General features: G+C 42.6%; 1 protein-coding gene across 8 annotated transcripts in view; it reads left to right on the top strand.

The window, feature by feature from the left end:
- The first annotated feature begins 201 nt into the window (after positions 1 to 201).
- Positions 202 to 19348, top strand: part of ARHGAP12 (Rho GTPase activating protein 12) — a 113040-nt gene continuing 93893 nt past the window's right edge. For 4 of the 8 annotated variants that reach the window (XM_057543076.1, XM_057543072.1, XM_057543071.1 and 1 more), the window contains exons 1-2: positions 202 to 388; positions 17920 to 17958. The gene's annotated coding sequence lies outside the window, so the exon portion shown is untranslated. The remainder of the gene's footprint in view (positions 389 to 17919; positions 17959 to 19348) is intronic. The other 4 variants (XM_057543077.1, XM_057543075.1, XM_057543074.1 and 1 more) reach the window with 1 other exon arrangement.

The raw sequence follows: 19348 nt of genomic DNA, 5'->3' as shown, positions 1-19348 counted from the left end.
CGAGCGCTTCCTCGGCGTCTCCCACTACGCGTTTACAAGGCGCCGCCGCCACCCCCGCCGGCAGCTCCGCGCGCCCGCCGCGCCCCTCCCTCGGCCTCCCCTCCCCCTCCCGGCTCCGCGCCACCGGTCCCCCCCGCGCCCGCCGGGCCGTCACGTGGCCGCGCCCCGCCCCCGTCACGTGGCCACGCCCCGCCCCGCCCCCGCGCCGGCGCGCTCCGACGTGCCCTGGAACTCTGTCTCCCGGGGAGGGCAGCTTGCGGGGACGCGCCGGCCGCGGCCGCCGCCGAGTGAGCGCCCTTCGGGCTCGCCTGGGTGCCCCGCCGCCGCCGCCGCCGCCGCCGAGCCGGGCCAGGAGGGAGCCGCCCCCCGCGAGGCCGCCGGGCCCTCGGTGAGGGGGGGAGGCGGGCCGCGGGCGGAGGGCAGGTCGGGGAGGCGCTGCACAAAGGCGCCCGGGGCCGAGGCTGCGGGGCCAGGGGAGGCGTGTGCGGGCGCGCAGTGGCGCCGGGGTGCGAGAGGTGCGGCCATGGGCGCGGCCGGCGGGGTCGGGGCGCGGGGCGGGCGCGGGGCCGGGGGCCGCTGCCGGCCGGTCGGCTGACGGGGGCGAAGGGGTTTAAATGGCTGGAAGTTGCGGCTCCTCTGCCCCCCGGGTGTCCTGACTTCCTGTGAGAGGGCAGTGCCCGCCGCCCCGCCCCGCCCCCAGGAAGGAGGGTGTTGGGTTGTGTGTGTGTGTGTGTGTGTGTGCGTGTGCGTGTGTAAAAGGCCGGCGGTGCCTCCCTCCTTCCTGGCCTCCTGCCGCCGCCGTGCCCGCTCCGCCAGCGCTGCGGGGGCTGCAACCTCGCTTCCCCGGGAGCCGACGGGGGCCTCCCCTCGAGGGCTGTTGACCTCAGCGCTGGGCACGCGGGGCCCTGCAGCCCTCAGAGGTGCCCCGCCCCTGCTCGGTGGGCTCTTGCTCCTTTCCAGCCCTTCTGCGAGGAATCTCCTCCGGGTCCTTGAGTTTAAAGAATGCTGTGCACTGTCCTCGGGGGTGGTGGGTTGTCTTCTAAGCATGACTGTCTTTGACGTGTTGCGGCTGAAGGTACCGCAGACCCTTTGAGACGAAAAGGCCACAGGGTCATCAGCCCCGAGAAGGGCACGGCCTCCTGGCGTTCTCGAGGCGTGTGATGTTTTCCTTCTGACTGCAGCCGCAGTTTTCAATGCACTTGCGAAGGCGAAAACAAAAATGTTCAGAGCGTGGCTTTATGAAAGTTCTGATGTCTTTCCAAGTAGAGTGTGTGTTGTCGGTAGAGCCTGTAAACACTCGTGTTGCCTTATGGTTAATCATGACGCGAGGAGGTAGACTTTATTGAGCAATTACGCACATGCTCCTAAGGGGAGGTGACGTAGAGAGGAACGAGCTTTTAATGAGGAGTCGCTCGGGTTCAGATTCTGCCCCCCGCGTCTAAAGGCGAGACCTTGGAAGACTCTTCAGTGTTACAGTGAAAGGTGGTTAAAACAAACAAGTGTCCAGCTCCTAGCCACGCCTCTTTCCCGCTTAAACGCTGGGAAACGGAGGCCTGCAGGTGTATGTTGGTCCATATCCAGTGTTCTTTCCTGATCCGCAGGAGGGTGCGTTACAGGATGGGGCATCTTTGTCTATCTTTTGGTCCCAGTAGACAGTCTGGCTGCTGGTTCCAGTATTTTCTCTTTCTTTTTCTCTCTGTTTTAAAAATGCCTTGGAAATGTTTCACAGCAGGTATTTGGGAGCCCAGAGTAGTGAGCCGGGCTCTGAAGACTTGACCCTGAGTGGGGCACCCCGAAGAGCCAGAGAAGCTGGGCATGTAGGTGTGACCCGTGGTTGCAGGTAGTAGCTCTGCTGCTCTGGGGGGGCTCTCTCTCTCTGGGGAAAAATGAGTTAAATACAGTCTAATGTACCAGATTACGTGTGCATGCCCCAGTACTGGCTGATAGGTTTCTATTTATACTTGATCAACGACAGACGTTGGAGAAGATTGCTAACTCATTGATTCTTTTTAAAAATTAATTAATTAATTAAGTTTTGGCTGCGTTGGGTCTTCATTGCTGCACGTGGGCTTTCTCTAGTTGCGGCGAGCGGGGACTACTCTTCGTTGCGGTGCGCGGGCTTCTCATTGCGGTGGCTTGCTGTGGAGCACGGGCTTTAGGCGCTCGGGCTTCAGTAGTTGCAGCACGCGGGCTCAGTAGTTGTGGCTTGTGAGCTCTAGAACGCAGGCTCAGTAGTTGTGCCGCATGGGCTTAGTTGCTCCGCGGCATGTGGGCTCTTCCCAGACCAGGGCTCGAACCGGTGTCCCCTGCATTGGCAGGCGGATTCTTAACCCCTGCACCACCAGGGAAGTCCCTCATTGATTCTTAATATGATGCCCTTTATAGAATAGTTGTCCATATATAGTCAATATTTTATATACCTTTAGATTTTTCAAATTACTGCACTAGTTGTTGTGAGGCACAAGTGAAAATATGTAAATACTGCAGAAAAACAGCATATTATTTGTAGTCAGTCATTTGGCTTTTCTTTCATTAATTAGAAAGTATCTGCTGAGTGGTTTTTTTAATAGGTTGACAGAAAATGGGTTTTACGAATGTAAGTTCTTTAAGTAATGCAGTTGACATTTCTGAGCACAAAAGGGTAATAAACAGTTTAAATTAATTCAAACAGTGAATGTGGTGATGTGTAAAATTACTAAGTGGCAGTACTGATTTTTGTTTATCTGAGAAAATTGGTACTAGGAAAAAGCAGCTAAAAGTAAATCTTCCTAAAATGGGCATTACAGTTTTATAATAGTGGGAGAGAAAAGTGAAATTAAACGTTTATTTTATCTTATACTTAACAGTTTTAGTCGTAATTGCAGATACGCACTGCTTTGTAGAATGAGTCAGATGTGAGGGCAGGATGGTACCACACAGCATCATTGTGCTTCCAATCATGCTTTTCAAGTCATTCTCTTTTGAGGAACCCATTGGGCCACTATCTTTGTGTTTTCTTCAATTGTTGACTGTTCTAATTGTGCCGCATCCTCATCTGTGGATGGCTTTGCAGTGATTCAGCCATTTTCTTATTTTATTGACTCAATATTTTGCAGTTTCAGTTTGCAGTTGAGCAGCTTTTCATTTGAACTGAACTGCCGGACACTGATGTCTCTAAGCGCCCTTCCCCTGCTGATAATCTAGTCCTTCTCAGATTTCTCTGTGCACGGGAATTACCTGAACTTCTCACGAGCCCCAGGTGATACCGATGCTGCCCGGACTTCAGACTGCTGCTGTCCAATAGAAATGTAATGCCAGCCACCTGTGTAATTCTCAAGTTTTTAGTACTCACATGATAGGTGGAGTTAAAAAGAAACCATGAAATAAATTTTATTATCATTTTTGTCTACAAGACATCTTCAAAATCCCGTATGTATTTGACACTTGCAGCACGTCTCAGTTTCGATTAGCCATACTTCACATGCTCAGTAACCACGTTTGCCTACTGTGTTGAACAGCACGGTTCTGGAGTCTAGAATCCAGATCAGTGCTGTTCTAAGTGTGTGTGCAGATTGGCCCTATCAGCAACCCTTGGGAACTTGTTAGAAATGTACATTTTAGGGCCCCCCCCCCAAACCTACTCTCATTAAAATATCTGGAGTTTCAGTAACTTGCAGCATATGACTACAAAATGTGTATGTGATGTTTTGGATGGGATCCCAGAACAGAAGAAGTTCATTAGGGAAAAACTAAGGAATATGGACATTATTAGGTATCAGTATTTGTTCATTGAATATGACGAATGTACCATACTAATGTAAGATGTTTGTAGTAGGGGAAACGGTGTACAGGGTATATGGGAACTCTGTACTATCTTTGCAGTAATTCTGTAAATCTAAAGCTCATCTAAAAGAATGTTTTTTTTTTAAAGAAGCTCTCCAGGTGATGCCATCTTTCACTAAAAGTGAGAAGCAGTGATCTAGATCGCTAATATGACCTGCCTGCAGCTTGGGTGGGCAGGATGGAGGCTACTGTTACGTCTCGGAGGGTAATAATGGTATTTTTTTTTTTTTTTTGGGGGACCACGCCTCATGCCTTCGGGGATCCTAGTTCCCTGATCAGGGATCGAACCTAGGCCCCCTGCAGTGGAAGCTCAGAGTCCTAACCACCGGACCTCCAGGGAATTCCCAATAATAGTATTTTTGTAATAAGAGCTAAAACTTATAAAACACTTAGCATGTGCTAGGGATTATACCAAGTACTTTACACATATTTACTCATTTAACTCTCCCAATATGTGATATGTACCATTAGTTAGCTCCTTTTTTACAAATGGAAAAAATACTGAGGCTCAGAGAGGTTAGGTGACTTGTCTTAGGTCACACAGCTAGCAAGAGGCAGAAACGGACGTTTGAGGAGGGACTAATTTAAAAGCAATCAGTTCATTTGTGAGTGTTTTCCTTCTCTACAAGTTTTGCTTCTCTGAGTAAGCATTGATTAATGTGGATGTTCTGTATCATGCCTTGTAGTTTACAAAGTACTGTGTTCTCTTTCCATTTTCACAAGGATCTTTTGAGGTTTGTGTTGTTTCTTTTGTTTTACAGATAGTTCAGGTGCTGAGGGCCTGAGAGCTAATACATGGCAAATCCTGATTTAAATTTCAGTCCTCCGACCCTGAGTTCTCTGTTCCTTTACCACAGAAGAATTCAGAATACATTTAGAAGTTAGAGTAATATCTTTAAAGTTAGTTGAAAATTACCTGTATTTTGCTGTATATTACTGGTTTGTTTTAAAAAAAATCAGTTTTGAGTTAAAATATACATACAGTAAAATAAAACACTCAACAATAAAATGGGGTGAACTGCGGGTACATACAAAGACATGAATGAATCTCAGAAGCAATGTTCTAGGTGAAACAAGCCAGACATGAAAGGCTACATACTGTATGTATATATGCTTTTGTCTCCATTTGGCTTCCTTGAGTAAGCTGTGATTAATGTGATGCTTTTTATCACGCTTTATAATTTACTAAGTACTTTTTCATGTTTTCTCTACCCATTTTCACAGGGATCTTCTGAAGTTTGTATTGTTTCCTGTTTTACAGATGAGTGTATCACAGTTAGTTTAGGCGTTCACCAGTTGCTAGGCCTCTGGGTCATTTCCAATTTCTGGCTGTTATGAATAAAGCTGTTATGGATGTTCATGTAAGGCCTTTTCAAGGATTTATGGTTTCATTTTTCTTGGGTAAATACCTAGAAGAGGAATTGTGAGATCGTATGTTAAATGTATGTTTAACTTTATAAGAAATTGCCCAACTGCTTTCCAGAGTAGTTGCACCACTCTGCATTACCACCAGCAGTGAATGAGAATTCCAGTTGCTGGTATTCTTACCCTACAGAATATCCTTTGTATGTATGTAAAGCCATTCTAAATATATATAAAGTTGCTCTGCAGCATGTGGGATCTTCCCCGACCAGGGCTCGAACTCGTGTCCCCTGCATAAAGCCATTGCATTACAAGGGTTTTGTCTTAACAGCTTTATTGAGGTATAATTGCTGTAAAATAAACTGGACCTATTTTAAGTGCGTAGTTTGATGAGTTTGGACATATGAATAGCTATGCCTCTAAAATCATCACCATTATCAGGATAGCAAACATATTCATCACTCACCTCCCAATTTCCTTGAGCCCAAAGGTAATTTGTTGCCCTTGTTCCCTGGTAACTATTGATCTGCTTTCTGTCACTATGTATTACTTTGCATTTTCTCGAATTTTATGTAGTTGGAATCATACAGTACGCACTTTTTCTTGTCTGGATTTTTTTCACTCAGCAAAATTTTTTTTTTAACATCTTTATTGGAGTATAATTGCTTTACAATGGTGTGTTAGTTTCTGCTTTATAACAAAGTGAATCAGCTATGCATATACATATATCCCCATATCTCCTCCCTCTTGCGTCTCCCTCCCACCCTCCCTATCGCACCTCTCTAGGTGGTCACAGAGCCCAGAGCTGATCTCCCTGTGCTATGCAGCTGCCTCCCACTAGCTATCTATTTTACATTTGGTAGTGTATATATGTCCATGCCACTCTCTCACTTCGTCCCAGCTTCCCCTTCCCCCTCCCCATGACAAGTCCATCTTCTACATCTGCGTCTCTACTCCTGTCCTGCCCTTAGGTTCTTCATAACCATTTTTTTCCTTTTTTTTAGATTCCATATATATGTGTTAGCATACGGTATTTGTTTTTCTCTTTCTGACTTACTTCCACTCAGCAAAATTATTTTGAGATTCATCCAGTTTGTTGTGTATATCAGTAGTTCTTTTTATTGCTGAGTGATATCCTATTGTGTGGATATTACACAATTAGTTTATCCGGTCACCTGTTGGTGGACATTGGGTTGTTTCCAATTAGGGACTATTACAAATAAAGCCACTGTGAACATTCACGTACAGGTCTTTTTGGGGACACGTGTTTTCATTTTCTTTGGTGACTACCTAGGAGTAGAATCCCTGGGTCATATGGTAGATGTATATTTCAAGCTTTTAAGAATCTGCCCAACTTTTCCCAAAGTGGTTGTACCATTTTACATCCCCACCAGCAGTATTTGAGAGTTCTGGTTGCTCCACATTCTCAGAAATACTGGTATTGTCAGTCTTTTAATTTTAGTCATTCTAGTAGACGTGTGGTGTTATTTCTTTGTGTTTTCATTTGCATTTCCCTAACGACTAAAGATGTTGAGCATCTTTTCATGGGCTTATTTACCATCTATAGAGCTTCCTTGGATATGAACACTTGTCTGTTCCTATCTTTTTGCCCTTTTTTAATTGGGTCATTTGTCTTCTTAATGGCTTGTACAGTTACTATATATTCTAGATATGAGTTCTTTGTTGGAGATAAGTTTGTGTCTGAGACATTTGTGTGTTTTCATGAGAGATATTGGTCTGTAGTTTTTCTTTTTTATAACGTCTTTGTCTGGTTTTGGTATGAGGATAATGCTGACTTCATAGAATGAGTTGGGATGTTTTCCCTCCGTTTCAATTTTCTTTAACAGGTTTGTAGAATTGGTATTATCTTCCTTACATTTTGTAAAATTCACCAGTGGAGCCATCTTGGCCAGCAGTTTTCTTTGTGGGAAGATTTTTAAAGACGGATTCAATTTATTTAATAAATATAGGACTATTTAGGTTATCTGTTTCTTCTTAAGCAAGCTTTGGTAATTTGCCAAAGGAATTTATCTGGTTCACTGAGTTGTTGAAGTTATCAGCATAAAGCTGTTCATAATGTTCTCTTACCTTCCTTTCAGTATCTTTAGGATATGTAGTTATATCTCCTGTCTCATTCCCGATATTGGTAATTTGTGTTTCTTCTCTTTCGTTCTTTTTTTTTTAAATTTATTTATTTATTTATTTAATTTTTTGGGGTTATGTTGGGTCTTCGTTTCTGTGCGAGGGCTTTCTCCAGTTGTGGAGAGCGAGGGCCACTCTTCATCGCAGTGCGCGGGCCTCTCACTGTCACGGTCTCTCTTGTTGCAGAGCACAGGCTCCAGATGCGCAGGCTCAGTAGTTGTGGCTCATGGGCCCAGTTGCTCCGTGGCATGTGGGATCTTCCCAGGCCAGGGCCCGAACCCGCGTCCCCTGCATTGGCAGGCAGACTCTCAACCACTGCGCCACCAGGGAAGCCCTTCTCTTTCGTTCTTGATCAGTTTGGCGAGAGGATTGTCAGTGTTACTGATCCTTTTGAAGAACCACCTTCTGGTTTCATTGATTCCCTCTAACATTTTTCTGTCTTCTCTTTTACAGCTTTCTGCTCTGACCTTTATCATGTCGTTTCTTCTGCTTGCTTTGGGTTTAATTTGCTCTTTATCTAGTTTCTTAGAATGCAAGTTTACATCACTGATTTGAGACCTTTTTCTTTTCTAATTATGGGCATTTAGTATATAAATTTTCTCTAAGCACTACTATAGCTGCATCCCACAAATTTTGAGCTGTCACCTTTTCGTTTTCATCCGGTTCAAATTTCCTGTTTGATTTCTTCTTTGACCTCTGAGGTATTTAGAAGTATGTTGTTTAAATTCCAACAACAAATTTGTGGGTTTTAAGATATCTTTTTATTAATTTATAATGTAATTCAATTGTCAGAGAACATTCTTCATATTATTTCAGTCTTTTTAGATTTATTGAGATTTGTTTCATGGCCCAGAATATAATCAACAAAAAATGTATGCTTAGGGACTTCCCTGGTGGTCCAGTGGTTAAGACTCCATGCTCCCAATGCAGGGGGCATGGGTTCGATCCCTGGTCCGGGAATGAAGATCCCACATGCCACACGGCGTGGCCAAAGAAAAGAAAACAAAAAAGAGAGAGAAAGAGAGAAAATGTATGTTTATAAGAAACTACTGAACTGCCTGCCTGTACCATTTAGCGTTCCCACTAGCACTGAATGTGTGTCCAGTTGTTGGTATCCTGGTCAGCACTTGATATTGTCTTTGTTTTTAAAAAATAACTTTATTATAGTTGGTAGGTAGTGATATCTTGTTTTGGTTTTAGTTTGCATTATAGGATATTTAACGGTTTGTAAAATAATTTAAATGGAATAAAACTTAATAATCATAGAATTTTGTGGGGTTTTTTTTTCCCCCCCAGTAGAGGACAGAAACCTCTAGGGGATTGGTAGCAGTAGTAGTTCATCATTGTCTGTGTGCCACAGAAGTGCTACTTTTCAGTTTCCTAAAAGGTTGAATGTTTATTTGCCTTTTAATATTTACTTTGAAAGAGGATTTGTAAAAGCTCTATGAGGATTTTAGTGATTTTTATGGTTTTGGGATAGACAGGTATAAGGTGATTTAAACTGCATTCTCCATTTTACATTTCCACCAGCGATGCATAAGAATTCCAGTTTTTCCACATTCTCACCAACACTTGTTATTTTTACAGTAGCCACCCTAATGGGTGTATCATTGTGTTTTTTTGTTTTGTTTTTATAAATTTATTTATTTTATTTTTGGCTGCTTTGGGTCTTCGTTGCTGCATGCGGGCTTTCTCTAGTTGCGGCGAGTGGGGGCTACTCTTCGTTGCGGTGCGCGGGCTTCTCATTGCGGTGGCTTCTCTTGTTGTGGAGCACAGACTCTAGGTGCGTGGGCTTCAGTAGTTGTGGCACGTGGGCTCAGTAGTTGTGGCTCGTGGGCTCTAGAGCACAGGCTCAGTAGTTGTGGCGCATGGACTTAGTTGCTCCGAGGCATGTGGGATCTTCCTGGACGAGGGCTCGAACCTGTGTCCCCTGCATTGGCAGGCGGATTCTTTTTTTAAAATTTATTTTATTTATTTATTTTTGGCTGTGTTGGGTCTTCGTTGTGGTGCATGGGCTTCTCATGTTGCGGAGCACGGGCTCTAGGCGCGTGGGCTCAGTAGTTGTGGCACGGAGGCTCAGTAGTTGTGGCTCATGGGCTCTAGAGCACAGGCTCGGTAGTTGTGGCACACGGGCCTAGTTGCTCCGCGTCATGTGGGATCTTCCTGGACTAGGGCTCGAACCCGTGTCCCCTGCACTGGCAGGCGGATTCTTAACCCCTGGGCCACCAGGGAAGTCCCTGGCAGGCGGATGCTTAACCACTGCGCCACCAGGGAAGGCCCTATCATTGTGGTTTTTGATTTGTATTTGATTTGCTTATTGGCCATTTGTGTATCTTCCTTGGAAAAATGTCTATTCAAGTCCTTTGCCTACCTGACTGTCCTTATCACAATTTAATTTGAAGTAGATTGGCATGATTTAAGCATTATAATGAGTACTTTTTTCTTTTTTTAAGTAAGTTGCTGATGTTTGACTAGAACTTTGCAGTGACCAGATCATAATAATTACTGTACTTGTAGCTGTATTTGTCTTTGTTTTGTGGACTATATCTTTTTTTAAAGCATGGGATTAGGTAAACATTTGAAAGTGGTTGAATGTAAATAGTCATCTCCGAGATTGAGACGGTAGTGTGTATAGTTTTAGAGGAATATCTGAATGGGTTGGGGTGGTGGTTAATGCGTGGGTAGCCAGTGGAGTTGTGAAGTGAATGGAGTTTCTCTTCTAAAGTGAATTGTTAGAGGATTGGAAATCCTATTAAACTTCTTAAAGACCAAGATTATGATTTTTCTCCTTAATACATAACAACTTGTATAATGATGTGGACTGAGAGCCTGGGCATGGGGTTGTTATAACAAGCAGGATGGGCGAGATGCCACAGGGGCAAGAGGAAAATTATGTGAACTGTAAATGTGTTAATTTCTTTCTTCTGGGTTTTTTTTTTAGCTGATTATTTTATTTTAGTTATTTTTTTGGCTGGGCCACACGGCTTTCGGGATCTCAGTTCCCTGACCAGGGACTGAACCCAGGCCACGGCAGTGAAAGCTGGCAATCCGAACCACTAGACCACCAGGGAAATCCCTTAGCTGATTATTTTAGAAAGTTCTTAGTGAGAAATTAAAATATGGGACTCAGGTGATGAGGATATAGGAGGAAGAATCCATTGACTCGAGTGCATGTAGCAGGGAGTAAAGAGCTGAAGAATGTAGAGGCTGAATGATGATCATAGAAGGCTGGTTTTAAAGGTTAATGTGGAGCTATTGTTGGTATAGGTAGCTTTTGATGACACAGAATATGAAGGAAAGGGAAGTTTAACCTACTGGTTCAAGAAGAAGTTCTTTTTGTTCCTCAGACTTTTTGCTGATTATGCGTTTTTTACCTTTAGGCTATCTTCTTGGTATCCTGCATCATCACATTAAAACTCTTAGTGTGTGCAAATGAATCCGAGGGGTTTAAAAGCCAGTTTAATAGTCTTTGGTCTGAAGGGCTTGATCAGGGCTGTTTTCCTAAAGTACTGAATTTGTGAAATTTTTTGGAATACAGTACGCTCCTCACTTTCTGCCCAGTGTCAGTTGGGTCAGTAGTTACATTTCCATGTATAGGAAGAGATCATTTTAGAATGATTTTAAAGCTGTAACAACCGGTGGTAATGGAGAACTCCTAATACCTCTTAAATAATTGTAATTTGTATTTTGATGAGAAAAGCAGTGTGTAAAAGTAAAGAACAAAAGACATGTAATTTTGTTTAACTTATTTAAAGGTGGGACAGCATAATGTAAGATATGTTAATAGGAATATCAAATATGCATGATACCACTTTTAATTTGAGTTACGGTTTAAGGAGACAGTTGTCTAATGACAGGAAGCGTTTAAATCAAGTACGTAAAAACCAGGTGGGGAGAATGTGTCACTGCAGGTTCCAGGCTCACCTTGTATATTTCCTGCCCCAGTCCTTGAATCAGTCATTTCTCCAAAGAGCCTTGGTTCCTTTATTTGGAGAATGGTATTAGAAACCAAATCTGGGTGCTAGGTGTGCTTGTTGCTGCCAGGGTGTCATTTTTACTGACAGCAAGGATCTGTGTATGGTGTACTAAGCAGTGTATAGACATATACCTGTAATACTTTTTTTTTTTAAATTTTTATTTATTTATTTATGGCTGTGTTGGGTCTTCGTTTCTGTGCGAGGGCTTTCTCTAGTTGTGGCAAGCGGAGGCCACTCTTCATCGCGGTGCACGGGCCTCTCACTGTCGCGGCCTCTCTTGTTGCGGAGCACAGGCTCCAGACGCGCAGGCTCAGTAGTTGTGGCTCACGGGCGCAGCTGCTCCGCGGCATGTGGGATCTTCCCAGACCAGGGCTCGAACCCGTGTCCCCTGCATTGGCAGGCAGATTCTCAACCACTGCGCCACCAGGGAAGCCCTGTAATACTTCTTTATGTAATCATCTGTATCTGTGGTAAGCTAAAAGTGAGTTCATATTTCTGTCTCCAAGTCTAATGTGTTATCCCAGGACCATTCTAGCCTTCTCCCTTTGCATGTCTATAAATTCATATTCCAACATTGGGAAACTTGGTGCCCACATCTGCATTCTGTGTACTTAATTCTTCAAGTCCAGTGTGTGTACATGTAGCAGTATCAGGATTTTTAATTCATACCCCCATGGGAAATGTTCTTTAAATGTGTTAGAACACAGTACTTATGTGCAGTTCCTTTATCTGTGTTCTTATAAACCTCACTTATTTCCAGAATGAGTGAGGTCAGCCTCTCCCTCCATCCCCTCTCCATTCAGTGAGGTCGTTCCATGTATGTGTAATACCGTTAGACTATCTTGTCACATCTGCTTTCCATCCTGGGATTCCCCCAACCTCCTAAATGATTGTTTAGAATTTGCAATCATTGAAGTTCATGCTTGTGTTGTAAAGATTAATGGGTTTTGACAAGGGCATAATGTCATGTGTCCACCATCGCAGTATCATACAAAATAGTTTATTGACCTAAAAGAATCCTCTGTGCTTCATCTATGGAATCCCCCCTACTTCGTCCTAACCCCAGCAATCACTGTCTCTATGGTTTTGACTTTTCCAGAATGTCATATAATATAATCATTCCATATGTGGCTTTTTCAGGCTATGTTTTTTTCTTTCACTTAGCAAAATATATCTAAGATTCATTTCTGTCTTTTCGTAGCTCAATAGCTCTTTTCTTTTTATCACTGAATAGTATTGTAAGTCTGGCTGTCTCACAGTTTATCCTTTCTCCTATTGAAGGACATCTTGGTTGCTTCCAGTTTTGTGCAGTTATTAAGCTGCTCTGAACATTTGCATGCAGGACTTTTTGTGGAAATAAGATTTCATCTCATTTGGGTAAATACCTAGGAGTGTGATTGCTAGATTGTATGGTTAAGACAACATTCAGCTTTGTATCAATAGAAACTGTTAAACTGTCTTCCAAAGTGGCTGAACCATTTTGCATCCCCATCAGCAGTGAACGAAAGTTCCTGTTGCTATATACCCTCATCAGCATTTGGTGGTGGCAGTTTTTTTGGATTTTAGCCATTCTAATAGTTGTACAGTGGTATCTCATTGTTTTAATTTGCAATTCCCTAATGACATAATGTTGAGCATTTTTTCATGTGCTTATTTGTCACCTGCATATATTCTTTCATGATGTCTCTTTTCAGATCATTTTCCGTTAAAGAATTTGGTTCTTTTGAGTTTTAAGAGTTCTTTCTATATTTTGGATAAAAGTCTTTCATCAGATATGTATTTTTTTTTTTTTTGCTTTTTTAAATTTATTTATTTATTTTTTATTTTTTTATTTTATTTTATATTTATTTTTGGCTGTGTTGGGTCTTCGTTTCTGTGCGAGGGCTTTCTCTAGTTGCGGCAAGCGGGGGCCACTCTTCATCGCGGTGCGCGGGCCTCTCACTGTCGTGGCCTCTCTTGTTGCGGAGCACAAGCTCCAGACGCGCAGGCTCAGTAATTGTGGCTCACGGGCCTAGTTGCTCCGCGGCATGTGGGATCTTCCCAGACCAGGGCTCGAACCCATGTCCCCTGCATTGGCAGGCAGATTCTCAACCACTGCGCCACCAGGGAAGCCCCCAGATATGTATTTTACAAATATTTTCTCCTTGTTTGTGGTTTGTGTTTTCATTCTCTCAGCACTACCTTTCACAGAGCAGAAGTTTTTAATTTTAATAAAGTCCTATTTAATTTTTTCTTTCATGGATTATGCATTTAGTGGTATATCTAAAGACTCATATTGTCAAACCCAAGGTCATATTTCTTCCTTTTTAAATTGGAATATTTTCTTCACTCTTGTAACAATCCAAGAAAAATTTCTTACGTCCATCTCATTTCTTTCTTTCTTTCTTAAAAAAATTAATTAATTAATTAATTAATTTTTGGCTGTGTTGGGTCTTTGTTGCTGTGCACGGGCTTTCTCTAGTTGCGGTGAGCAGGGACTACTCTTCATTGCGGTGCTTGGGCTTCTCATTGCGGTGGCTTCTCTTGTTGCAAAGCATGGGCTCTAGAGCGCAGGTCAGTAGTTGTGGCACGTGGGTTCAGTAGTTGTGGCACGTGGGCTCAGTAGTTGTGGCTCGCGGGTTGTAGAGCGCAGGCTCAGTAGTCGTGGCACACAGGCTTAGTTGCTCTGTGGCATGTGGCATCTTCCTGGGCCAGGGATCAAACCTGTGTCCCCTGCATTAGCAGGCAGATTCTTAACCACTGCGCCACCAGGGAAGTCCCTACCTCATTTCTAAGAAAGACTTGATGGCACAAATCTTTCTGAAATACCCCATGCAAATATCATTTTTATTAAAATATGCTTGCTCTCCCAAGTACTTCTTTTGTTGTTTCCTCAGTTTTGTTTCATATTTCAATCTGGTTTTGAATTTCCTTTACCAGTTTATGCTTGGCTGAGTTTTCTGCTGCTTTCCACTTACCTGATTATTTCCTGTATCCTTTCTGCTGTTCCTATTTTTGCTATTTCTTTATGACCAGAATAGTTTATAATAGCAATGAGTATATTTTGCTTCTCTTCTTTAGGCCTAAAGATATATCTTATATTCTATATGTTTGTATTCTTAGAAAACAGGGATCATGCATTAAGAAAAAAACCTTAGGTGCCCTATCATGGCCTATGATTTCTTGTTAAGTATACAATCTACAAAATTATTTGGTGGAATAATTTCTTATTGTGGAACTTATACTGGAGTTGTTTTTAACTTTTTTGTTGTGCTCATTAAGTTTAATTGATTTCTTTAGTAGAGGGTTGTTTAAGGAGTGTTAATTTTAAACAAGTACTTTTAAAGCTACTGGAGGACTTGGTGTCAAGAATCGGTGCTTAAATTGTGGTATTTTTAAGTGGGTTAATACGTGTGTGAGGCTATATTAGCATTTTGTTGTTCATGGTGTTAGAATTGCTAAATATGTTGTACATGTATGTATCAGACTTAAATTGTAAGGTCATTAATTATGGATACATTTATCCCAGTCCTCTTAAGACTTTGTTGACTTGTTTACTTTTTGATGTACCTGGTAAGGATCTCATGCTGTGAGATGTAGTTGATTAAAGCAGATGTCCTGGGGGAGGAAGATAACATTTGCTGGCTGTGTAATTTGTGCTAGGAAAGAAAATGAGAAAAATTAGTAGACAGAAAGGAGGAGGCCATTAGGTATTAAAATAGCCTGGTAGAAATGAATCTGACTTTGGAGGGGGGGGAAGAAGTAAAAGCTGTAAAAAGTTGTGTGTCTCTGGGTGTGTCTGTTCTTGTTGAAGCTTGAGGAAGAGGACCACTGGTAAGAGGCTTTTCACGCCTCAAAGAAAAGCAGTGGTTGTTACCTAATAGTAGATGTGCAAAAACTTTATCCTGGTGGTTGGGTACTTAGTAGTTGTGCGTGTGTGATGAAAAAGGGTGGAGGAGTGTGGTGATAAGTATAGAATATATTTCAATTGGAGGAGTGTTGTGCTCAGAGGGCGTTGTAGTTGAATAAGATTCTAACCGAAATACTTGAGAGGTTAAGATAGCAGGATAAACAGTGCTCAACCTAATCTAAAGAGAAGAATCCACGGTGGGGGGAGGGATAAATTAGGAGTTTGGGATTAACATACACACACTACTCTGTATAAAAGAGAAAATCAAGGGACTTCCCTGGTGGCGCAGTGGTTAGGAATCCGCCTGCCAATGCAGGGGACATGGGTTCGAGCCCTGGTCTGGGAAGATCCCACATGCTGTGGAGTAACTAAGCCTGTGCGCCACAACTACTGAGCCAGCTCTCTAGAGCTCGCCACAACTACTGAGTGTGCGTGCCACAACTACTGAGCCTGTGCGCCTAGAGCCCATGCTCCGCAACAAGAGAAGCCACCACAGTGAGAAGCCCGCGCACTGCAACGAAGAGGAGCACCCGCTCTCCACAACTAGAGAAAGCCCGCGCAGCAATGGAAGACCCAACACAGCCAAAAAATAAATAAACAAAATAAAATTAAAATTAAAAATTAAAGAGATCACTCTTAATTAAAAAAAAAAGATATAAAAAAAAAGATAATCAACAAGGACCTATTGTATAGTACAGGGAAGTATATACTCAACATTATGTAATAACCTATAAGGGAAAAGAATCTGAAAAAGAATATATATAGGGCTTCCCTGGTGGCGCAGTGGTTGAGAATCTGCCTGCCAATGCAGGGGACACGGGTTCGAGCCCTGGTCTGGGAAGATCCCACGTGCTGCGGAGCAGCTGGGCCCGTGAGCCACAGCTACTGAGCCTGCGCGTCTGGAGCCTGTGGTCCACAACAAGAGAGGCCGCGATAGTGAGAGGCCTGCGCACTGAGATGAAGAGTGGCCCCCGCTCGCCGCAACTAGAGAAAGCCCACGCACAGAAACGAAAACCCAACACAGCCAAAAATAAATAAATAAATAAAATTTAAAAAAAAAAAGAGAAAAAAAAGAATATATATATAACTGAAGTGCTGTGCTGTATAGCTGAAACTTACATGATATTGTAAATCAACTATACTTCAATAAAAAACTTAAAAAAAAAAAAGAATCCACAGTTTGGGGAATAGACGAAGAAACAAACCAAAATTAAAACCACAAACATTTGTTTTAATACAGCTTATGTTTTTAAATAAAAATAGGTAGCATATGTTATTCACATATATGCAGATATATTTCCCTTAGATCCAAGTTTTTAGAGCTACCCCACAATTATTTTAATTTTATTTGAATCTGTAGTTTATAATAGGGCTTTTCTCTTCCTATTTATTTTATCTCACTTTTCCTAGACCTTGGATTGTGATACATAATTCCTGCTGCGTGACTTTCTAGAAGTTTATTATTTCAGTCGTCTCGGGCTTCCCAGTTCATCTCCCACCCCCATCCCCGTATTAACTAGAAACCTGTTCTCAGCTCCTGCTACCCCTGTGCTCACTCTTGCTCATGTCGTCTGCCTTGTATCAACTGCCTGTTCTATCTGGATGTCTTTCGACTGCTTCTCCGTCTTTCTTGTCCTCCCACTTCTCATTTCCTTTACAGTACTGACAACTTTAGTTTGGGTGTCCCATGTTGAGCGCGGTGAAACTGATTTACCGTTTTCCCTGGCTGCTCTTCCTCCTTACCTCTGCAGTCGGTGGGGAAGGTGTGGTCATAAAGCCTGGCAGTGGGAGGCCGGGCGTGGACGCCTCTAGACTGTGCTGCACCCCACCCCACGGCCCCTCCCCTGCTACCAGGAAACCATGCGGTTTACTCCTTATTCTTCATACTTCCCTTTTCTCCATTCCTGTGGATCAGTGTCTGAACAGTTGTGGTACACCTGAGCTCCTGTAGCCTTCTGTGTATTCCCTGACTTGTTTCAGTATCTTCAAAGATGTTTCGTAAGTTATTTTATTACTTCCTGGAAAGTAAAAGAAAAACACGTCACCTGAGGATAAGTATTTCAATGTGGAACTTTGAAAAGTTGTAGTGAAAACCTTTTATGTAGGTAAAAGGATTAAAGTTCATAGTGACTAATGCCCTGGTAATGCGTGAAAGTAAAGGCTGATTGCTTTGAAGCTTAGAATTTCTATTTACTGTGTCGGGAAAGACCAGGCAGATTGGGCAGGGTCGGGGTAGATTTTGGATATGGTTAAGTTTTAGGTACCTGTTAGGACACTGAGTGGATTTGGTTGTTGTGTGTCAGTAGTCGCCTTTAATCTAGAAGAATCTCTCTCTCTCTTTCATTTTTCATGAAATTGAGTTTTTGAAGAGTTCAGGTATGTTTCTCATAGAATGTCTCACATTCTGGGTTTGTATTTTACTAACGATTCTACAGAAGTTGTTTCTTGTGTTATTAGAAGTTTGAAAAGATATTTCTGTCAGGATAAAAACTAAGGGCGAAAATGAAGTTGGAACGAAGTGGAAATGAAGTAGGAGGGGCAGTGGTAAAGTGTAGTTTGTTTGGAGGGCGGTGCTGGACACAGTCGTGATATGTAAAATTGTACTGTGTTCCTTACAGCTGTTGTAAAAAAGTTATGCTTCTAAAACCGTGAGCAACATTGCATTCTTAGCTTTCTTTAAGCAATGCTGGTTAAAGTTAATGAACTTTATTATTTTTTTTTCTATAGGTTTAAATGTGAGACTGGCTGTTTAGTTCTCCTTCTAAGGTAAGTTTTTAATTTTTATTATTTTTTTTGAAACAACATTACTGTATTAAATTTATTATTCAAGTAGTTTGTCTAGAAAGTAAATTTTAGTTGCTGAAATTGTATGCCTAACTAGTTATCACCTGGGCTTTGTCTGTTTCAGAGGATGTTGTCCCCAGGGGCGTGGTGGTTACTGCACATATAGTGTAAATAGTGTGCTGAGGAAAACTGGGAGGCTATGCGACCTTGTGGGAACATTTCTGGTACATCTCACTAGTCAGAGTTACTCTGGTTTACCCGAGGATCCTGGAGTGCTGGGTTGAGTGTGTTTTCCTAGGGCTGCTGTAACAAAGTGCTACCAACTGGGTGACCTAAAAACTACAGAAACTTATTCTCTCACTCTTCTGGAGCCAGAGGTCCTCTGTGCTCCCTCTGAAGGCTCTAGGGGACAATCCTTCCTTGCCCATTCCAGTTTCTGGCGGTTGCTGGCATTCCTTGACTTGTAGCTGCTTCACTACCCATTTCTGCCTCTGCCGGGTCTTATTCCCCTCTGTGTGTCTCCTCTCCTTGTCTCCAAGGATTTTGGGCCCACCCTAATCAATGTGAACTCATCTCAAATTGATTGCATCTGCCAAGACCCTAGTTCCAAGTACGGTCACATTCACAGGTCCTGTGTTAGGACTTAGACATACCTTTTTGGGGAACACAGTTCATCCCACAGTAGTTGGGGCTCGACTTGAATTGTAGCAAAATCGAGATGCTGTGATCATTCTGAAGCTTGAATGCTGTGTTTTATGAGGTACTAAAATATTTGGAATTATAAAAGTGAATCCTAGGTTTCTCAAGCCATTTTACGGCTATTTCTAGTAGACTTTGCATGGTGTGTGTGTGTGTGTGTGTGTGTGTGTGTGTGTGTGTGTGTGTAAAATTTACAAATAAAAAGACTGGTTATTTGCTGGGATTTGTGGGATTCAGCTTAACGAGGATGTGGTCATCCTGGGGTGGATGTAAGAGGAAACAAAAGTAAACTAGCAGTTTCTTTTCTCTGTTTGTGTGTATTTTGCCTAAAAGTAACAATGCTGCTTTTTAATCAGTTTATATTAGAAAATGAAACATATATTTGGATAACTTTTTTTTTAAGCTCACTAATGCACTTGATCATTTTAGAAAATAAAGAATGCAGGGTCAGTGAATGAAATTCAGGGTCATTGAAATTCAGCCTTAGCTTCAAAGAGGGTTTTTGATAAGGCATACAGTGAACCTAGAGCAATGCCTGGCCTTGGTAAATGCCTAATATGTATTAGTTATTGTTAGTGAGCCTTTCTAAGAAAGTGAAGGAGGTTTGAGGTAGTCATGAAAGGAAGGAAAGTTCTTCCCACCTCTTATTTTTGATAGTCGGACGTCTGGTTGG

This window comes from Balaenoptera acutorostrata, chromosome 3, assembly GCF_949987535.1.
Source record: "Balaenoptera acutorostrata chromosome 3, mBalAcu1.1, whole genome shotgun sequence".
Lineage (NCBI taxonomy): Eukaryota > Metazoa > Chordata > Mammalia > Artiodactyla > Balaenopteridae > Balaenoptera > Balaenoptera acutorostrata.
This window is presented reverse-complemented; position numbering and strand designations above follow the sequence as displayed.